This window comes from Bombyx mandarina, chromosome 23 (genome assembly GCF_030267445.1).
Source record: "Bombyx mandarina strain Sakado chromosome 23, ASM3026744v2".
Lineage (NCBI taxonomy): Eukaryota > Metazoa > Arthropoda > Insecta > Lepidoptera > Bombycidae > Bombyx > Bombyx mandarina.
The window spans coordinates 654,814-660,813 of record NC_143229.1 but is presented as its reverse complement, the minus strand read 5'-3'; positions in this window follow the sequence as shown (position 1 = coordinate 660,813).

Below are 6,000 nucleotides of genomic sequence, written 5' to 3'. Positions count from 1 at the left end.
AGTTCACGGGAACATGACGACGTTGCTAACACGAACCCTAGCAAAGAGCAGTGCTTCGCAGAATCTACCACCGGATCCGAAACGCGACCCACTGAGAAGATCGCGCGAGAACCTGTGAGTGGTCTGTGGGTTAATTTACTCGCCGAGCACTTCGTCGCAAGCGACGGGTTCGGTTAGAACGATGATCGGCTCAAAATTATTAAGACAATTAACATTTACAAAACATGAAGCTATAAAACGAACCTATGCGTATTGTATGAAATAGTTGAGCACAAATAATTTTGTTTTATCAACACATTCTTCTAAGAAACAATTTATTGTTTATACAAATAAAAAAATGGATTAAATTTGTAAATTCATAATTTTTGTTATAACTTTATTCTAATTGAAATCGTTATTATCTGTGAAGAAAAATGTGTCCACCAAGCGACATCTATATTTCAATTTCCATATTATTACTCAGTGACGGCTTCAAGAATTTAACTAGGTGGCGCTTTTGTGTAAAACACTGTTCTCAATTTTTTTTTACGACAACATATTATTATGAAAGGGTGAATTATTATTAGGCCGGCTCTCCCCCGAACCACCGGTTCTCTGTGTAGCCACGGACTCCCAATTGTTACACTAAATGAAAATATCATCATGAATGTATGTTCAATGAGAATTTTAGTTTTCTATACTTTCCATTTTTCATATCCCTCATAAGAACCCGTATAAGGATGCTACAGTTTATCATTTTCGAACTGGAAATTTAATATTGACTCATAAACTAGTTAAAGCATGAATATCTTTAAATATTACCCTAATTCTATGTAGATTAAATTTAATTAGAATTGCATTTAGAAAAGCTGAAATCATAACACTTCCATGTTAAGCCTGTACTGTCGAAACAATCTAGATATAATGTGCTACAACTTAACATCAAGAAATTGAACATTTGAGTTTATTACCGTGGCAGAATTACAGAAGATTTTGCTATAATGAGATATACCATATCGTTTACTAACCTGAAAACAGTTTTAGTTGTCTTTACGCTTCAGTGTGCTTAGTGCGAGTTTTTTAACGTTCTCGATAGCGTAAAAGTTAACTCAAATTTGTATGCAGTTGGAACAATGTCCCTTTTTTGGTCAGGAGGAAATCGCCGGACTTCCGCCCTCACCTGGGGATGGAGGGCGGGGCATGTCGGAGTCGAACTGACTAAAATCTCCTGTCGCTCAACAACCCGCGTCCGAACCTCGCATGAGACAGAACCCATGAAAAGGCAAAGGGGGAGAGTGAAGCGTTTAGTGCGGAGTACATCTCTCCCATCACCCTCCCCCTGGAACAATGTCCCTAGCGGTAAACGTAGGCTATCGAAAACGTTAAAAACTCGCACTAAGCACACTGATCGAAGTCTTGTGCCCACAAGCGGTATGATTTCTTGAAAAAAAATAGCAAATGTACGAGACGATATCTCATATCATCACTTTCAGGTTATACCTAAATGACGATCATCAACTTGGAATAGTCCGCCATGAGCATCCATAGAGCATGTTTTAATGAAAATAAAAAAAATAAGATCCTTTCCTCAAATCTTTGTGAAACGCACACGTGTCGTCTCCTACGCATCCGCTACTTCCAGCTCTGGTTGACCACAAAACTACGCCATTTTATCATTACAATGACGTCAGTACTGGTTTTATGACGTATATACTATAACATTATCTTATAATTTACAAACAAATCGAGTATAGAAAATATTAGACAACGTTTCTAGAATATAAATCATATTGGTTTTCAAAGAAACACGGATTAGTCGCGTCAGTAGGCTTCATTGAATTTGTTGATCTTTTTTTCCCGTTAGCAACGTCCTCAGGTTAAAGCCCGTGAGCTCGCATACCAGTCTGGAGTAGCCAGAATAGGCGACCGGTAATTAGTTAGGAAAAAAGTCGAACTAAAGTTTCATTTGTCTAAAGTAAACTAAGCACCCAAGAAGTATAATACACCTAATTCTACGGTTTATTAAATGGTTAAGCTCTCGAGTTCGCCCAGGACGGGCAAAGCTCAAAAAGCCTCCAAGACACCAGTGATGAAAAATCTTTGAACTCTAATAAATATCACAGAACATCAACCTGCAAGAGTGGTATACTCTAAAGACTTATTTATAATTTAGCTATATTATGTTTAAACAGTTTCACCTGATCAGTCCAGTGTCATGTTTCATATTCAATGTTACTGTTTCAATTTTATGCAGAAGAACGAATGCCTGATACTGGTGGTAGGAGCTCTTGTTAGTCCGCGAGGGTAGATATCACAAACCTGCCTATTTCTGCCGTGAAGCAGTAATGCGTTTCGGTTTGAAGGATGGGGCAGCCGTTCTAACTACATTGAGACTTTAGAACTTATCTCAAGGTGGGTGGCGGCATTTACGTTGTAGATGTCTATGGGCTCCAGTAACCACTTAACAGCAGGTGGGCTGTGAGCTCGTCCACCCATCCAAGCAATAAAAAAAAACATGTTGATTGGCAATCTGACTAGACGTTTTACAAGCTTGCAGGAATGCTAAATTATGTTCTGTTTTTTACACCAATCGACAAACTTATCGCTTAAACTTTTATAATTATATCTAAAACAGTTTGAATTATATTCAGGCTTTCTTCTCTAATTATACTAACGTTCAATTAACTTTGGTCTCACGTCTGGTAAACGTCTGGTCTCAAATTGATTCCACCGGCAAATTAAATCGGTTTGTAGGGTTGGACAGTCGTTATATAATACAATTGACTTTCGACTTCGTGGAGTCCATGGGTTTCGGTAACCACTTAACGACAAGGTGGCCGTGAGCACAATCACCAATTTAAGGGTTAAAAAACTAAATTTACGACATACGATCTACTGCTTGGATCCTAGGACATGCATTATTCCCAAAAGTTTTGGAACCTGTGTCCCTAGTGCGAGTTGATCACTTCGATAAAACGGCACAACACGAGAGCCCTCTCATCGTGGCCGCGGACAGAATGGAAAGCAGTCCACGTCGCTCCAAACACGTCATTTCGGATCCTCCCGATCCACTAACGGTGCTTCTAGGTACCTCAAGCACCGGTCACCGTTCTCGTCGAACCCGTCCCCTGCGACGAAGAGCTCTACGAGTAAATTAACCCTCAGACATAGCCCACTGAGTTTCTCGCGGGATATTTTAAGTGGGTCGCGTTTCCGATCTGGTGGTAGATTCTGCGAAGCACGGCTCTTGTTAGGGTTCGTGTTAGCAACGTCATCAGGTTTGAACCCCGTTAGCTCACCTACTAGTTAAGGCGACGCTGATATAGCCTCTCAAGGCTATCAGATTAGGAAGAAAAAAAAAAAAGTGTGAGTTTTTTAATGTTCTCGACAGCGTAAAAGTTAACTCAAATTTGTATGGAGTTGGAACGTTTGCCTACGTTTGGCGCTAGGGGCGCTGTTCCAACTGCATACAAATTTGAGTTAGCTTTTACGCTATCGGGAACGTTAAACAACTCACAATAAGCAAACTGCTGGTCCTGAACCCTGCGCTCGACTGACCGTCTTCAATGTCAACTCGCAAAATAAAAAAAATGTGTTTACTGACAAATATTCACTTAAAAAGAGAATTATTTAATTTCTTAAATCCAACAAGTTAATCTCCGGAGTGATTTGTGTTTGTCTTGTTCGACCTAAATAAACTTAATGCGGTGAACGAACTCATTTCAACAAATACTGCACTTAATGTCAAACATAGTGTCATCGTCATTTTTAGCTCTTTCATTCCATAGAATATTAATGTTATCCTATCCTTTTTTTTATTGCTTGGATAGGTGGACGAGGTCACAGCCCACCTGGTGTAAAGTGGTTACTGGAGCCCATAGACATCTACAACGTAAATGCGCCACCCACCTTGAGATGTAAGTTCTAAGGTCTCAGTATAGTTATAACGGCTGCCCCACCCTTCAAACCGAAACGCATTACTGCTTCACGGCAGAAATAGGCAGGGTGGTGGTACCTACCCGTGCGGACTCACAAGAGGTCCTAACACCAGTAATTACGCAAATTATATTTTTGCGGATTTAATTTTTATTACACGATGTTATTTCTTCACCGTGGAAGTCAATCGTGAACATTTGTTGAATACGTATTTCATTAGTTTGTACCCGCCTGGGATTTAAACACAGATACATCGCTCAACACGAATGCACCGCACGTCTTATCCTTTAGGCCACGACGACTTCAATATCATATATCCATATATTATCAGCAGAAGTTTCACGCGAGTTAGCAAAAGTATCATGCAAGTTGAAGGGTTTATGATTATCTTTAAGATCTATATTCGAAAATTGTTAAATGTAATACTTTTTTCCTACCTATCTATCAGTAGTCTCAAGGGGCTATTCTGGTATCTCCTTGAGCGATGATCGAGATCACGGGGCTTAGCCTGAAACGATTTGCTAACATCTGCCCTAGGAAGATCAGTGTTTCACTGAATCTACCACCGGATTGGAATTACGACCCACTGAGACGATCCGGCGACAAACTCAGTGGGTGTTGTCTATGGATTAGGTTACACCTCGAATGCTTCGAACTCTGTCAATTATGCAACGATAACTTGTACTTAAGCCCATAGAAACCAAAGCACATGTAGTGATATTACTTCATACGATGAGGGCACAATGAAGGACAAACGCGACAAAATATTGACAAAAAATGCATAAAAAAAATTAAAAATAATGTATGTTGTCCTAGGTCGTGTAATTGATGCGTGCTCAGAATAATCAGTAATTAAGTCATATGTACTTTACGAACTTGAACGGTCAAGGTGAATTAGACCACACAATTAGGTTGAATTATTGACATGTGATTTTGTTTGCTATTTAGCTTTACCAGCATCGGCAGGGAAGTATACATTAACGAAGTCGTCGCGGCCTAAAGGTTAAGACGTCCGGTGCATTCATATCTAGCGACGCACCGGTGTTCGAATCCCGCAGGCGGATACCAATTTTTTTTATGAAATACATACTTAACAAATGTTCACGATTGACTTCCACGGTGAAGGAATAACATCGTGTAATAAAAATCAAACCCGCAAAATTTTAATTTGCGTAATCACTGGTGGTAGGACCTCTTGTGAGTCCGCACGGGTAGGTACCACCACCCTGCCTATTTCTGCCGTGAAGCAATAATGCGTTTCGGTTTGAAGGATGGGGCAGCCGTTTTAACCATACTCAAGGTGGGTGGCGCATTTACGTTGTAGATGTGTATGGGCTCCAGTAACCACTTAACAGCAGGTGGGCTGTGAGCTCGTCCACCCATGTAACCAATAAAAAAACGAAACTAATGCTTATGAAAAGTACTGAGGAAAAATGGTATTCCAGCCCTCTTCTCCAATTCGTGTTCACCCAATGCTGAGTGCAGGTCTCTTCGAATGCACCACATTTTCTTCGGTCTGTTGCCTTTCGCATCCAGGCCTACCAGCCATTTTGACCAGGTCATCGATACACCTCGTTGGCTGCCTGCCCAAGTTACGACGTCCAGTACGAGGTCCGCACCCCAGTATTTTTGTGCCCCACCGATTGTCAGTGCGATGACATAATAATATGTGGCCGGCTTACTTCCATCATTTCTGGATCTTGTCAAATTCGAAACAATTCAAAATATCATGTACGAAGGTTTGTAACTCACAATCATTTTAAGGACAACTTGCCCTGACCTGCCTTTAATAAGCACCCCAGTAAATATTTCGTACCATTTCATTAACCTAGTGCATTTGTGAAAGTAAAAAAGTGTCAGGTAATGTACCCCGCCCCTTTTAAACTAATTAAATCTGAAACAAAACTGAAGCAAACCAATTTAATTTGAATAATTTACACCACAAAACTTATTCATTTTAGTTATTTTTCTGATTAGTTTTGAAACCTAGATAAAAATTGTTTCACAGTTATTTTAATTGATGACATGTAAAGCTCGTCAAATAATATTGTAATTTATATAGACAATGTGAAATGTTTAAAAAAA